Consider the following 18,421-nt stretch of genomic DNA (forward strand, 5'->3'; position numbering starts at 1 on the left):
TCTAGGTAGAAGAACCAAAAAAAGAAGTAAGAAAACATGCCTCCAGCTTCCTACAAAGAATATTCAAGAATCTCTCAAAGAGGTTGTTGTCTTAGGCACATCTATTATTGGTGCTATTAAAGATCTGGTCTAAGTTTTTGACTAGATTTTTTTAAAACTTTTGGTCCCTGCTATTTTGCTGATTTATGTTGGTTACTAGTCCCTGTAAAACCAACTTGACTTGGTTTCTAGTCCCTATAAAATGAACTCTTGAATTTGGTTATTTTTTTTTTTGGGGTTCCAGGTCCCCTTTAAACTTTCTTTTACCTAATCAAAATAGATTATGTGATGATAGTATCATAGTCCTCATTAAGTTTCTCCTCCACAACTGGCTTAATTTCTAATCCTTTTCCCCAATGATATGGTTATGACAACAATATTATTAACACTATCAAACTTACTCCAATACACTCAAGAATATAACATAATAAAATTAAATTTTGCTTCTATCTAATTTGAGCAATTACAATGAGGTTTACCTACTAGGAAGAAAAGTTGGGAGTATCAATATCCTTGTTGATTCTATGATGATCCATGTGGCCCCAAGACAAACATAAAATATAAAAATGTTAGCAAAAAAACTTAATAATAAAAAATTGTGTTGGAGACATTATTTGGAGGTTGGTTTAAATGGTGCATAGTACATACCACCCCTATGATAATATCTTTGATTTTATCTATGTCATTCAAATTTTAATAGATGATAAACTCTTCCCCTAGACATATTGATTTTATCACACATAGAAATACATGACTTCACCCATGAGCCTCAAATATGAAAATAGGTTGCTTAAGTTAACCCAGGTCACATACTATTTATAAAACTTGTGATATTCTCTATTGATTTTGGCCTTCCATCAATGTATTTAGCCAATCTTTCACTTTGCTAATGTTGGAATTCTTTAGAATAAATGGAAGTAGGGGGAAGGGTGAATCAGTTATCCAAGGACCAAATCTACAAATAAAACCTTTAAGCTTAGTGAACCCATATCCATAAAATATTTTCATCATGCATGCATCCATTAGATCATACAATGACATAAACTTGTAGGTTACTGTCAATTCACTTTGCAGAAATGTAAACATGAAACATAAAAGATTCAATAACACATTTGACACAATGATTTAACATGGAAACCCAATTTGAGAAAAACTATTAGAAACATGCTACTCATTCTCACTCTTCTAAAGTGATGCCCTGTGAAAGGCCAGCCCTGTTAAAGGTTACAATGTACACTATTAAATGTGACCTGGTTAAAGGATTTCAACCACCCTGTTAGGAGTGAGCCTTGTTAGAGGACTTTAGATCATTCACTTGGAATGTCACCTAGTTAAATGATTTACAAATGACTGTTAGGTCAACCTTAATTCAAAGGATTCACCCTAGACTGATATAATGATTAGAAAGTAATAGTAAGACTTGATTTGATAACAACATACAACACACTTGCAGATTATAGATCTTTGTTTCAATCCTCCATTGTGCTTGGGTTTCACACACTTCATCTCTGACAACTTCTTCACCCTTCAAGCATCCATACCCTTAAGCCTTCTTGCTTTGCTTGCCAATGTAAACACTTCTCTTAGGTCACTGAATGAAGCAATACCCTAGACTCCTTATCTTCCTTAAGTTCTTGCACATGACAACCTTTGCTTCTAAGCAACCATTTCTATAAATAGAAAATTAAGATCTTTTTCTATTCATCCTCCATTTTCTTTTTTAGGGTAAGCTTGCATTAGGCAAGATTCAATGAATCTACCCACCATTTCATTTTATTCCTTTCCAGAAACTTCTCCTTCAATCCTCTTTGAATTCACCTTAAAAGGGTTTATCTTAAATTCTCTACCACTAGCTCATCAAGCTTATCTTCCACACAGTTCATACAATCCAAGAAATCAAACTTTTCAGCTTATATTCTCTAAATTCATGATCTTTCTCATAATGTTGACACTCGACATTAACTTTCTTTTGATGCTCGACACATACTACATTGCTCGACATCTATTATCAAAATACTCGGCATGAACTAAAGTTTACTGGTGCTCAGCATCAACTAAACTTTACTTAGCTTACACTATATCACTCAACTTACTTCAAAATTAACTTTTTCTTAGCTCCAATTGATTTTTTGCTCAGCTTACACTAACTTTTCTTGGCACCTACTGTGTAGATTCTTAAGCTTGGTAGACATACTTCATTAAACTTGTTCTTTTGAACTTAATCAGTGTATTCATCCTTTGCAACATTAAGTGGATTATCAATGCATTATAATATCATTTTCTTAACTGATCCTTGTACTCCTTTTCCATATCATAACTTACCCTTTCCTCTAGTTGCTATTGTTACCTCATTTGATCAAATCCTCTTCATTAATCAAACAAATGATAGTACTCAAATCATCTAAGAAATTGTCTTCCTAGCAAGTAGTCGGTTTGACATTAGTGACAAAACAATGATTGATGCACATTCATACTTGCATCAATCTATTTTCAAAAATCTCCCACTTTGGCATTGATGGAAAACCAAATTGACCAAACTTAATCAGTATAACCAACAAAATACAAAAAAGAAAATAATTTTTTGTATTGAAATATCTCCCTTTATCAGCAACTTTTCATCTTCTAAATAGTTTACAATATTCTGTTATGGTCAACAAACAATCAATCAACTCATCCTTGTGACTCTCTCTGGATCACTTCTTATATCTCCCTCAACATTATCTCCCTCTTACTAGGTAGATGTAATTAGAAGGTACACTATCTCCCTCTGAGTAGATATTCCATGTTTCTTGTATTTGTATCTTTTATCTCTCTTTATGTCTTCCTTTCTAGATTTCTCCCTAGATGACAATAGTACCTCCCTTAGCAGTCAAGATTTCTCCCTCAGTAGGATCAAGAGGATTAAGATTTCTCCCTTGTTATTTCTCCCTTTCTTTGTCTTTCTCCCTCTTTAACAACAATGCCAAAGAATTGTCATCTTAATAAACAGATATGAACATTTTTTAGTTTTCCCTCTATCACCTAGCTTGTGACTAATTTGGAACTCCAACTTTGTGATTACTTTAGGTAGCTCCTAAAGTAAGATCCACTACATCAATGTGTAACTTATGTCAATCAACTTGTTTGATGCAGGGCACTTCTCATGCTTCTTAGATAGCCTTTGATAGAGGTATCACCCCTATTTTACCTCTTAGATACTCACAAGCATCCTTAGGTAATGCTTTTGTGAAGATATCAACTATTTTCTCTTTTGTGTTAACATATTCCATCTTCACCTCTTTATCTTGAACTAACTCTCTCAAGTAATGATACTTGATTACAATGCATCATAGGATTCTTTGATATATTTATAGCACTTGTAGTATCACAATAAAATATCACAATTTTAGTGATTTCCTCTTTCATACCTTTGAGTAGCTATTTGATCCATACAATCTTTGCACAATTTACTACAACAACAACATATTCAACTTCAATAGTAGATTGAGAGATGTAGTTTTGTTTCTTGCTAGTCCATGTAAGTAGCCTTTTTCCTAAGGAAAATGATCCTCCACTGGTGCTCTTTCTGTCATCAATATTTCTAGCCCAATTTCCATCAATATAGGTTCTCAATTAAAATTTCTCTTTTTTTTGTAGTATAGACCATAATCTTTTGTTCCTTTCAGATATCTCATTATTCTCTTAACAACCATCAAATGATTCTCCCTTAGATTAGCAGAGAATCTTACAACTATCCCAATAGATAATGTAATATCAGGCCTACTATGTACTACATATTATAATTTTTCAATCATAGTGTAATACCCATAATTAACTCAACCAAAAGATTACCATACAACAGAATCCAAACATACATAAAAGATAGAACCCGAGCAATTTTTTCTTTTTTTTAATAAAACTCCATTACAAAATAACCTTAATACAACAGGTACAGAAAAATATTCTTAATCAGCAATGAAACAATACTATTTATACTCTCTTATAAGAAGACAGCATCTTTTGAAATACATTCAAGTTAATCACTAAATCTAGAAGCTAAACAACCAATTCTTCTAGGTCCGTAATCAAACATATCTCAAACCTGAAATCAGATCAGCACAAACATAACACACCAAACATGGCTTAGTACATAAATAAAGATGATAAAACCTCCAGTCAACTTGCACGTTAGAATTTATAACAAACTTATCATTATTAAATCCAAATACTAGGTATACCAAAAATACAATTTTCTTTTCACATTAAAATTGTTATGCAAGTACATAATTTCTTACATGCAAATATGCAGGAATAAACTCGTATAGAATATGACAAGGTAATGATCCAGTAGTCCATGGGTGTCAACATAAGGATCTATGTTCAGCCACTCGTAGAACTCACTATGTTAGATGAAACCATAATATTCTTATCTTATTATATGATTCCCAACCCATGAAATTTTAAATGTTACCACTTGATTAACTAACTGTCATAAAATTTCCCATAAGGATCTAGACTAGTGTTGGAGGGCATCCAACAATATATTTCCATCACCACAAGTTACTCGCTTTACGACAACCACCCAATCTAAAGGATCACACTTGCATAATCTAACACACACATTATAATTAGCTATTCTAATTGGAAGAAAACATAAATTAATTTTCCAATTCCAACTAATACGCTTATTCCATTTGCTTCAATTTTAACAATTGAATAAGCAAAATAGAAATAATAAATGAAACCAACTTCCAATCTTTCAAAATAACCTTTCAAAAGTTCCAACTGAAACCATATTTATAATCTTTCATACAAACCATATTTCACATTTCCAAAACATCCTTGTTCCTTTCACTCTTCCCAAGTAATCAACCATAATCTAAATTAAATAATAAAGAATTGATTTCTCCAAATTCTCTAAATTTACTTTTCATTTTAAAATACCAATAATAAAACTATCCACATAGACTAACACTTTTAAACATCAGAATATAAAAATTAATTAGCTTGTATTTGCAAACTAATCATCACAGAATTTCAAGATTACATATCTATGGAAATTCTAATATTGCAATTCACAAGGATCAACGTACATGTTGATACATATAAATAAATCCCTGTACATAAATATATTCACAGCATATACATATACATACACGTACTTACATACATACACCAATATATACATTAAACCTCATAAATTTTAAAAAAAATCAAAATTAAAATAGATGAAAAGTTCTTCCACAATTTTAATCTAACAATCCATCATAGAATAACGAGTTGAATGATACTATAAAAGTAAATTAACCATCTTAATTACCCAATAGTCCCATCATTTACCAAAACCTATTAACTTCTCCATAATAATTTTCTTGATAGAGAATACAACAACAAAACAAGTTTTATTAAAAACACCCAACTTGTTGTTACCAGATGTTTATACTATCCTAAATCTACATGTTGACTTTCATGTTCCTAATTTTTATAATCCTAATAGCCGATTGTGCCCAAAAAATCCAAATCCAATACATTCGGCAGGAATTGATTGTATTGTAGCACACCTAAATGTAACAATGAAACAAAATTCAATTGCCAATTTACACACAAAACCCAGTGGATATAATCACCATAAAACTTTGGTTCTAAGCTCTTGAATATTCATCGACAGGAATCTACAATATTAAACCTAAATGCATCCCTGTTCCATAATACGAAATGCCAATTCTAGGTTTAGATTCACATGAAAACTTCATATCAGCAATCCCAGAATGCACATTAACGCATAAAGAAATATAACAGATTTTACACAACTAAACATCATAACATCGAATTTACAGGCACCCATAATCAAATTTAAGTTTATAAACCTCAATTCATTTCACAATGCAACTCACTCACATTCCACTGTTAAAACAAACTACAAAACATTACAACCTCCGAACCCTATTTGCAAGATAAATTGAATAAACATATGTTCATGCAATGACCATGTTCCCTCACTCCATTTCGGTTCAGACATAGTTCATTACCAATTCTAGCATACACCTAGAATTGGGTTTTCAGCTTTGTGAGTTAAACCATCACATAATTCAAGTTTACATAATGAAAATCACATAAATTGAATAAATAGTAATTTGGGTTGTTTGATAAAACCCCTAAAAACATATTTCAAATTTCATTCATGCAAGATACATCCCATGTAACCAAAATATGCATATGATTTAAACCAACAAAATAAACCAGAGAAAAAAAGAAATAAGGTTAGAAATTGCCCCTGCCTGTGAAAAATGCAAGGTAACACACAACAAAAATGCCTGGAGTGCCTTCGCAGACCAAAACCCAACCGTCCCCAAACCATGCTCACAACGAAGCCAAACAAACCTCACAACATCCAAAATAAAAAATGCAACCAAAGAATGACAGAAGAATGCAAAATACGAAACCATGGAGGTTTATAGCACTGATGAGAATCAAAACTATTCTCCATGATCACCAGTTTCCCCAAAATAGCGTAGAGAAACCCGTTCATCCAAGATTTCATGCATTTCAACTGAAGTTTCATAATGGAGAACAGAGTACATTTCGAACAACATCCAGACAATTTCAAATGAAATAAAAGCTCTTAACAATGAGCTTATCTCTTTCCCCAACTTCCTAAGCATCTATCAACACATGGCAAACGAAGTACTAGATACGACCTGTAAGAATTAATTGCTACTGCATTGCTGCCTTTCACCAAAACCCAAAACCCCTTGCCAAGTCTAGCATTAAGCTGAGTGTAGTTAGGCATAATTACTTAGGCTTAGCATAAAATTAGTTTAAGACTTAGCTTAATAACAATCGATAGGATAGCTTAGGCATTAACATTGATAATACTAATATTAATCCTACTAACATAATAACGTTACTAATTGATAAGTATATATATACACACACACAAATAAAAGAATACTAATATACAAACAACTACATATCCATACACGTATATAAATATAACCAATACATATAAATATAAATACGTATATATATATATATATATATATATATATATATATATATATAGACACACACACACACACACACACACATACATATAATTAAATCCTACAAACAAAAGATTCGAGGTACTGTTAAGATTTACTGTCACCTCAAATGCAAGTCTAAAAATACGAACCAAACAAATAACAAAACAGAAACCATACCAACATAGCTTATATATAATCTGATTCCTGAATCAAGATAAATATATGTAAAAAGATTCTTAATAAAACTCAATATTGTAAGTATTCAAACATCTAATCTGAAAACCAGATTTAATATCCTTTGAATCTCGTAGAGTTAATATATTGATGTCTTAAAATAACACAACTACATCAAGACCAGACTAACCAAAAAAGTAAACTATCCTCATATTCCAAGGTAACAAATGTAAAACTGTCAAGGCCATGACACATAGACCTGTATAATGTTTGATTCACCTCAGCTAAATCATCATTCTTTGACAATTTATGGCATGTCACCATAGGTGTTCTTACTAGCTTGGAATCTTCCAATCTAAAGTTTTTTAGCATCTCCTTTACATATTATGACTAAGTGATGTATATACCATATTTCATTTGATATACTTGCAAACCCACAAAGAACTTGATCTCTCCAAACATAGGCCTCTCAAGTTCTTTCTTTATTTCATTTGCAAAAGATTTAGATAAAGTATCTTGACCTCCAAATATAATATCATCAACAAAAATTTCAGATATTAATATACCTTTACCTTTCTTTGTCTTCAAGTATAGATTTCTATTATCATTGGTCCTCTCAAATCCAATCTTCACAGGATAATTATGAAGCCTTTCATACCATGCTCTTGGTGCTTGCTTCAAACCATATAATGCTTTGTGTAATCTATATACCATGTTTTTGTTGTTAACATCAACAAATCCTTTTTCTTTTTCTATATAAAGCTCTTCCTCCAATGTACTATTTAGAAATGCAAACTTAACATCCATTTGATAAACTTTGAAACCTTTGTATGTAGAGTAAACAAGAAGAGTTCTTACTCCTTCCAATCTTGCAATAGGAGTGAATATTTCTCCATAGTCTATCCCTTCTTCTTATGCCATCCTTTACAAACTAATCTTGCCTTGTTCCTTATGACTTCACCATTTTCATCTAACTTGTTTCTATATACCCACTTGGTGCCAATCACATTTTTATCTTCTAGTCTAGGAAGTAGAATCCATGTCTTATTTTTCTCAATTTGTTCAATCTCTTCTTTCATGGCTTTACTCTAGTCCACATCTTCTAAGGCATCTTTCACTATTTTAGGTTCTTGCATGCTAAGAAAACATGTATCATTTCTCAAAATTTTCCTTCTCATTGGTTTAGCATCTTCACCTCCAATGATTTGTGTAGCAGGATGATGTCTCTTGACATACTTAGACAATCTTGGTTCTGCTCTATTTTTCTCATTTGGTCTCTCAACTTCTAAATCACTATGTACATCTCTGTCAGGTAGTTCAACATATCTTTCATGTACACTAATCTTAGAATTATAATGTACCTCAACTTCATTTTGTAACTCGACACTTGAATGTAGCCCAATTCGTGAATGCAACTTGACATTATTAGTATGTGACTTGACAGTCACTGAAACTTGTTGTTGATTTGTAACTTGATTTATAACATCTTCATCAGTAGGCATACCTTCATAAAAGTATACAAATGATTTTTATTCTTCTGGTTCCTTCATAGGTTTAGCCTCATGTACTTCTATATATTCATCAAATTTTAGATTTTCACTATACACAACTTTGTTAGTGCTAGTATTTAAACACTTATAAGCTTTACTTCTTGTGGAATAGCTAAGGAATATACCTTCTTCACTTTTTGTATCTAATTTACCATTTCTAAAATCTTTGAGAATATAACACTTTCTTCTAAATACCTTAAAATATTTTGCATTGGGTGAGTATCCATACCATAGATCAAAAGGAGTCGAATGAGTACCTTTCTTGACTTGTACACGGTTCAAGGTATAGACAAATGTACTTACAACTTCTCTCTAGTATTTCAAAGAAAAAATTTTCTCCACCATGAGTGTCCTAGCACAATCCATTACATAACTATTCCTCCTTTCAGCAATTCCATTTTATGGAGGGGTCTTAGGAGTAGATGTCTATCTTTTGATTCTTTGTCATTACAGAACATCTCAAACTCATTTGTGTTGAGAGTAAATTGAAAGAGATTGTTGAAGAAGGAGATTGTATGTTTCAATTATTGTTTTGTTACTGATGTCAAACATACTATTTGTTGATAAGACAACTGCTTATATGATTTAAGTACTATCACTTGTTTGATTGATAAAGATGATTTGATCAACAGATGTAACAATAGCACCTAGAGGAAAGGTTGAGTTATGATTAATGAAAAGAAGTACAAGAATCAGTTAAGAGAGTAATAACATGATGTATTGATAATTTACTTAAGGTTACAAATGCTGGTTACACTAAGCAAGTTTAGAAGAACAAGTTACACAAATTTTGTTTGCAAAGCTTGACTGAGTGGATAGTAGGTGCCGAGCAATGTTAGAGCAAGCCAAGCAGAAAATTAGTTGGAGGTGAGTAAAAGTTTATTCTAGTGTATGCTGAGAAAAATAGTGGATGCCGAGTAAATTTTAGTTGATGCCGAGCACTAGGAAACTTTAGTTCGTGCCAAGTAATTTCACAAAGGATGCCAGGAAACATAGTATGTGCTGAGCATCAGAAGCCAAATAATGTTGAGTGGTTGTATTATTTGAAAGATCATGAATTTGACAGATCTGAGCCAACAAGTTTGTTTTCTTGGATTATGTGAACTAGGTGGAAGATAAGATTGATGAGCTGGTGGCATAGAATTGAAAGTAAACTATTTTGAGGTGAATTCAAAAAGGATTCAAGGAGGAGTTTCTAGAAGAGATATGGAATGAGAGGTAGATTCATTATATCCTACCTAATATGTCCTAAACCTAAATTGGATGATGGAGAATGAGCGACAAAAGATCTTAATTTCTTATTTATAGGAATGGCTAGTCAGAAGCAATGGTTGTTATATGCAAGAACCTAAGGGAGACAAGAAGTCAAGGGTTTTGCTTCATCAAGTGACCTAAGAGAAGAGACTACATTGGCATGTTAAGCAAGAAGGCTTAAGGGTATGAATGCTTGAAGGGTGAACAAGGTATCAGAGCTGAAATGTGTGAAGGCCAAGAAGAATGGAGGATAGGAACAAAGATCTACAATCTACAAATGGATTTGTAAGTTGTTATTAGATCAAGCCTTACTATTACTCTCTAATAATTGTATTAGTTGAGGGTAAATCCTTTGGATTAAGGTTGACCTAACGGTCATTTGTAAATCTTTTAACCATGTGACATTCCAAGTGAATGGTCTAAAGTCCTCTAATAAGGCTCACTCCTAATAGAGTCACATTTAACAGTGTGTATTGTAACCTTTAACATGGTTGGCCTTTCATAGGGTATCACTTCAAAAGAGTGAAAAAGAGTAGGATGTTACTAGTGGTTTTTCCCAAATTGGGTTTTCACGTAAATCATTATGTCAAATGTGTTGATGAATCTATTATGTTTCATGTTTACACCTCTGTAAATTGATTTGATAGTAACCTACAAGATTTAAGTGATTGCATAATTTTATGGATGCATGCATAGTGATAAATATTTTATGGGTTCACTAAGCTATGAAAAGTTTTATTTATACATTTGGACCTTAGATAACTAATTCACCCTGCCCCCCTCTCAGTTATTCTAAAGTATTCCAATAGTTGGTATCGAAGCCATTTGATTAGGAGAACTAGTTTGAAGGTACTAGAAGCACAAAGATCAAGATGTCAAAAAGATAAGTTCCCAAGCTTAATAGAGATAACTTTTCTACATGAAATTTTTTGATGAAGCTACACCTTGGAGATCTTGGAGATAATGCACAATCTACCATTACTACTAAGCATGTTGACCCTACTAGAGCCCCAACTACTGAGGATATGAAAAAGAAGAAAGAACATAACTAGGAAATGTTTGAGATTGCCTTTGCCCTAAGTTATGCTGAATTTGATGATATCAAAGGTCTTGATAGTGCAAAGAAAATGTGGTATGCCTTAACCACCATGTATGGAGGAGACACTAATGTTCTAAGAGCCAAAGCCGAAAGTATTAGAGGTAAGTTTGATGATATGAGAATGGAAGAAGGTCAAAATATTGCTTAATATTTTGCAAAGATAAAATAAGTCGTTAATGCAATAAGACGAGCTACTAGTAAAATAGATGATGATATGGTACTAATAATTTTTTTAAGAACACTAATGCTTACATAAGCTATTAGAGTTTTTGAAATTCAAGAACTAAGATGCATATCAGGTTATAATCTATCACTTGAAGGTCAAGTAGGTAGGCTCACTATTTTTGAGCTATCTAACTTTAATAATTATAAACCTAAGAATATTGAATCTTCTTCCAAACCTAAAGCATCATTGAAGGAACCTAATGAGAAGAAGAAGAAGAAAAAGATAAAGTATGTGTCCAATGATAGTGATATAGATGAGGAGGATGTAGAACAACTTGAAGCACCACTGACAAGAAGATTCCACAAAGGTAAAGGCAAGTTCAAAGGTAAATTAACTATCATTTGTTTCAATTGCAATGAGGTTGGTCATATTGTTGCTAGATGTCCACAGAAACTATAGAGGTGGTGACAAGTATAAAATTAGGAGAGATGAAGACAACAAAGACTACAAAGAAAAAGAAAAAGAGTCATGCTACATTGCTGAAGTAGAAAAAAAAGATGAATTTGATGAACATGATGATGAAGTGGTGTATGTTGCAATGAAGGATGAATCTGATGAAGATGAGGCAACTACACTAGTGACTTGTGTGAACAAGAATGATAGATGGATCATTGATAGTGGGTGTTCACATCACATGACTGGAGACTAAAGAAAGTTAATTGTTATGATGGAAATAGTGTAAGATTTGGTAATAATGCACCATGTTTGATAAAAGGAAAAGGTTCTATCAAAATCACAGATAAGATTTTATGTAAAAATTTTTACTATGTTGAAGGACTTAACTATAATCTCTTGAGTGTGTCAAAACAGAATAATTCAAGATGTAAGGTTGAGTTTGAAAACAAGATTGCTAAGATATATGACACAAATGGAAAACTGATTGGAAAGGGTGATCAAACTAGAAGTAATCTATGCTATTTTGACATAGAGGATGCTATTTGTCTAGTTGTAGGTTATGTCATGTTAATTTTAATAACTTGGTTAGTATCAAAAACATGAGAAAAGTTAGAGGTTTGCCTAAGTTGAAAAAGCCTAATAATATAATGTGCAAATAATGTCAGTTAGGAAAAATGACAAAATCAAGTTTTAAGAGTAAAACTCACACCTCTAAAGGAATACTAGAGATTGTTCATACTGAATTGTGTGGACCAATTGATGTGCAAAGCTACAAAAGAGATAAGTACATTATGCCGCTTGTTGATGACTATTCTAGAATGATGACAGTTATGTTTTTAAAATAGAAATATGATGCTTTCCAAATGTTTAAGTGGTACTTGGAAAGAGTTGAGAAGGAAATAGTTAAAAGTTTGAAGTGTTTGAGATCTAACAGAGGAGGAGAATTCACATTAAATGAGTTTGAGATGTTCTGTAATGACAGAGGAATCAAGAGACAAACATCTGCCTCTAGAACCCCTCCACAAAATGGAATTGCTGAAAGAAGTAACAAATCTATAATAGACTATGCTAGAACACTCATAATGGAGAAAGATGTTTCTTTGAAATACTAGAGAGAAGTTGTAAGTACAACTATTTATACCTTGAATTGTGTACAAGTCAAGAAAGGTACTCATTCAACATGTTTTGAACTATGGTATGGATACTCACCCAATGTAAAATACTTTAAGGTATTTGGAAGAAAATGTTACATTCTAAAAAACTTCAAGAATGGTAAACTAGATGTAAAAAGTGAAGAAGGTATATTCCTAGGATATTCTACAAGAAGTAAAACTTATAAGTGTTTAAATACTAACAATAACAAAGTTGTGGAAAGTACAAATGTGAATTTTGATGAGTATATAGAAGTATATGAGGCTGAACCTATGAAAGAACTAGAAGAATACAAATCATTTGTATACTTCTATGAAGGTATGCCTATTGAAGAAGATGCTACAAATTAAGCTACAAACCAACATCAATTTTATAGGAAATAGATTGAGAAATGAAACATGTTTACTTAGCATGAAAGAACTTAAATTAGTGAGAGATCCATTAGAAGATGTAGATTGGAGTAAAGCCATGGAAGAAGAGATTGAACAAATTGAGAAAAAAAAAACATGGACTCTAGTTTCTAGACCAAAAGACAATAATGTGATTATCACCAAGTGGGTATTTAGAAACAAGCTAGATGATAATGGTGAAGTTACAAGGAACAAAGAAAGATTAGTTTGCAAAGGATATGCACAAGAAGAAGGAATTGACTATGGAGAGACATTTTCCCCTGTTGCTAGATTGGAAGGAGTAAGAACTTTACTTGCTTATTCTGCATACAAAGGTTTTAAAATTTATCAAATGGATGTTAAATCTACATTTCTGAATGACATATTAGAGGAACAAGTTTACATAGAAAAACCATAAGGTTTTGTTGATGTTAACAATAAGAACATGGTATGTAGATTACACAAAGCTCTATATGGTTTGAAACAAGCACCAAGAGCATGGTATAAAAGACTTCATAATTATCTTGTGAAGATTGGATTTGAAAGGACTAATGATAACAAAAATCTGTACATGAAGATAGAAAAAGGAAAAAGTATTTTATTATCTAAATTTTTTGTTGATGATATCATATTCGGAGGACAAGATGCTTTATGTAAGACTTTTGCAAATGAAATGAAGCAAGAATTTGAGATATCTATGTTTGGAGAGATCAACTTATTTATGGGTTTGCAAGTATATTAGATGAAATATGGTATATACATCACTCACTCAAAGTATATCAAGGAAATATTAAAAACTTTTGGATTGGAGTATTCCAAACCAGTAAGTACACCTATGGTGATAAGATACAAGTTGTCAAAGAATGATGATTCAATTGAGGTGAATCAAACATTATATAGGTCTATGATTGACAAATTACAATATGTAGTACATAGCAGACCTATCATTGCATTATCTATAGGGATAGTTGGAAGATTCTTTTCTAATCCCAGGGAGAATCATTTGATTGCTGTAAAGAGAATAACGAGATATCTAAAAGGAATAGAGGAGTTTGGTCTATACTATAAAAAAAATGAGAAATTTGAATTAAGAGCCTATACTGATGTTGATTGGGCTGGAAACATTGATGACAAAAAGAGCACTAGTAGAGGAGCATTTTTCTTAGGCAAGAGGTTGGTTACGTGGACTAGCAAGAAACAAAATTGCACCTCACAATCTACTACCAAAGCTAAATATTTTGTTGTTGCTGTAAATTGTACAAACATTGTATGGATCAAATAGCTACTCAAAGGTATGAAGGAAGAAATCACATAACTAATAGCACTTTATTGTGATAATACAAGTGCTACCTGTTAGGATAAACCATAGACAAAAATAAAAACTACATGCAAATATAACCAATAACAAAAAATAATAGATCACACAGAAATGAACACAAGGCACCAAGATTTAACGTGGTTCACCCAATCCCTGAGCTACATCCACCAAACTGCAAGTCCAGTGATTGCAACCTAATTACAACCTAATTACAAAAATCCAGTGATTACAACCTAATTACAATCCGTAATCCCTTATAGCTCAATATCGCCGCAAGAAGCAATTTCACATCACAACATCACAAAAATACCTAACCCTAAACCCTTTTATACAAGTATTTTATGCCATTTTAAGGTTACAACATGTCGGCCATATGTCGGCCATATGTCAGCTACGTCGGCCACCATAATCTAACAATCTCCACTAATTATGAAGTATGTATAGTACTTTCCTGATCAGTCACCATAATCTAACAATGTCCCTCTTGGGGACTGATCAGGCTCCACACTAAACAACAATCTCCCACTTGGAGACTGATCCTGTAGCAAGACGACTACCACATGGGGCTCCCATTGGATCAAACCATCCTAGACTCTACTGTTCTTTGATTCATGTTCAGTCTAAAAGACCAACCGAAGCTGAAGAGGAGTTCAACTTCTTCCTTGTTACAACCTTTGTCAACATATCTGCTAGATTGTCATTTGTATGGATCTTCTCCAGCTTTAACTATCCATCCTCCAAAACTGATCGAATGAAATGGTACCACAATTGTATGTGTTTGGTCTTAGAATCTAGAGCTAAATTTTTTGCAAGATGAATGGCACTATGACTATCTGTAAAAAAATAATTATCCTTTTGAGGATGTGCCAATTCTTCCAAGAAGAACTAAAGCCATATTATCTCCTTGGCTGCCTTTGTAGCAACAACATACTCTGCCTCTATAGTGGATAGAGCATTAATCTTCTATAACCTAGAAACCCAGCTCACAGCTGCCCCACCAACAGTAAAGATATAACCTATAGTACTCCATCTGGTATCAATATCCCTTGCCAAATCTGAGTCAACATAGCCCTGTAAATCAGTAGTAGAGCCCCCAAAGTGTAAACACTTATTGGATGTTCCTCTCAAATATCTGAGAATCCACTTGACAACATTCCAATGCTCAAATCCTAGATGACTCATATACCTACTAATGACTCCCACTGCATGTGCAATATCTAGCCTAGTACATACCATAGCATACATCAAGCTTCCTACAGCTAAAGCATAGGGTACTTTAGACATCTTATCCTCCTCTTCTTGTGTCTTAAGACACATCTCCTTAGTCAATTTCAAATGACTAAGTAAAGGTGTGCTTATAGCTTTAGCATTCTCCATAGAGAAATGTTGCAACACCTTCTCAACATAATCAGCCTAAGATAGTGTTAATGTTCTATTCATCCTATCTTTGCAAATCTTCATACCAAGGATTTGTTTTGCTGCCCCCAAATCCTTCATAGCAAATGCATGTGCTAACTGGCATTTTAGCCCCTTAATATGATCCATGTTAGACCCAGCTACAAGCATACCATCAACATATAAACATAAAATAATGTAGCTATCATCATCCAACCTCTTAAAATAAACACAGTAATCTGAATGACACCTATTATATCCATGCTCATGCATAAAACTATTAAATTTCAGATACCATTGTCGAGGTGCTTGCTTCAAGCCATATAAACTTTTCTTCAATTTGCACACTAAGTTCTCATTACCTTTGACCTCAAAACCCTATGGCTGAGCCATATATATTTCTTCATCCAAATCACCATGAAGAAAGGTTGTTTTAACATCCAATTGCTCTAAATGCAAATCTTCAATAGCCACAAGACTTAAAATAGTACAAATAGAAGTCATTTTAACAACAGGAGAAAATATCTCATCCAAATCAATTTCCTTTTTCTGTGCAAATCCTTTTACAACTAACCTGGCCTTAAATCTTTTCTGACCTCCTTCCTCTTCTTTCAACCTATAAACCCACTTATTTTGTAAAGCCTTTTTACCTGTAGGCAACTTGCATAGATCCCATGTCTTATTCTTCAGCAAAGAGTCCATTTCATCTTTCATTGTAGACTCCCACTGAATCTTAGCATTCACGTGCACAACTTCATCATAAATTTCAGGTTCACCAGCATCAGTAAGTAAAATAGAATACAAAGAGGGAGAAAATCTTTGGGGAGGTATAATTTTCCTTGTTGATTGTCTAACATTCACCAATGTGTGTGGTATTTGTTGTTGTAGCTGTTGCACATCATGAGGAATGGCTAGAACATCAGCTTTTGGAGTATCATCCAACACTACATAATCATCTTCTTTCTTCTCATGTTGCTGCAATAGATCTTTGTACAACACTTTCTCATTGAATATGACATCCAGACTTCTAACAATTTTTAAATTTTCAAAATCCCAAAACCTATAACCAAATTCATTAATGCCATATCCAACAAAGAAACATTTCTTTGATTTAGCTTCTAGCTTGGTTCTATTTTTAGAGTCTATATGAGCAAAAGCTTCACAACCGAAGGTCTTAAGAAAAGAATAACTCACCTTCTTGCCAATCCATGCCTCTTCTAGAATACCATAGCCCAAAAGAGTAGAGGGACCTCTATTAATCAAATATACTACAATATTGATAGCCTCTACCCACATGTGTAAGGGCAACCCAACATGCAACCTCATGCTCCTTGTACGCTCCATTATAGTCCTATTCATGTGTTCAGCCACTCCATTTTCCTGTAGAGTCCTTGGAATGGTTTTCTGTCTATGAATACCATTAGTGGAGCAATAATCTTCAAATTCATGACTGCAATACTCACCACCATGATCAGATCTAAGACATTTTAATTTCTTACCAGTCTCATTTTCAACCAAGCATTTCCATTTCTTAAAAGTTTGAAATACATCAGATTTTTGTCTAAGGAAATAAACCCATACTTTTCTAGTTGCATCATCAATAAATGTAACATAATAATGAGAGCCACCAAGGGAAGATACCTGAGCTGGTCCACATACATCTATATGCACAAGCTCTAATTTCTCCTTTTTTTTTCCTTCCCAGTCTTTACAAAACTCACTCTCTTTTGTTTTCCATACACACAACTTTCACAAAAATCCATATTAACACATTTCAAACCTAGTAAAACTTTCTTTGAATGAAGTACTTTCATACCTTTCTCACTCATGTGCCCAAGTCTGTTGTGCCACAATGTTGTATCAAAATCTACATCAGCTATTTGTTCTCCCAGCTCAACTACAACAATTGTTCCTGAACTTTCATTTTTCTTTAAAATAATCAAAGTAGAAGGAACATTATGACCTATACAAAGATATAAGGTGCCTACCTTCACACCTTTTTCTACTACAAGGGAACCTTTTGAAACCTTCCAATTTTTATCATTAAAAGTAACTACACAACCCTCATCACCGAGTTGCCCCGCTAAAATAAAATTCTTACTTAGCCTTGGAACATGTCTTACCTCATGTAGTAGCCAATGATTCCCATTCTGCAACTTAATCTTAATTTTTCCCTTTCCAACAATTTGACAGGGTTCATTATCCCCCAAATAAACAAGCCCAAAATCCCCTTGGACATAATCAATGAAATAACCTCTATGAGGTGTAGCATGAAATGAAGTACCATAATCTAAAACCCATGAATCATCAACACTTTCTAAAGATAGAATCAAAGCATCCTCTTTAGATTTGTTAGTTACCACATTTGCCTCCTTGTCTCCATTTGATTTATCTCTTTCATTTTTCTTTCGATTCCAACAATCTT

This window comes from Cupressus sempervirens, chromosome 4 (assembly GCF_028749045.1).
Source record: "Cupressus sempervirens isolate cs-2001-9-10 chromosome 4, ASM2874904v1, whole genome shotgun sequence".
Classification (NCBI taxonomy): Eukaryota; Viridiplantae; Streptophyta; class Pinopsida; order Cupressales; family Cupressaceae; genus Cupressus; species Cupressus sempervirens.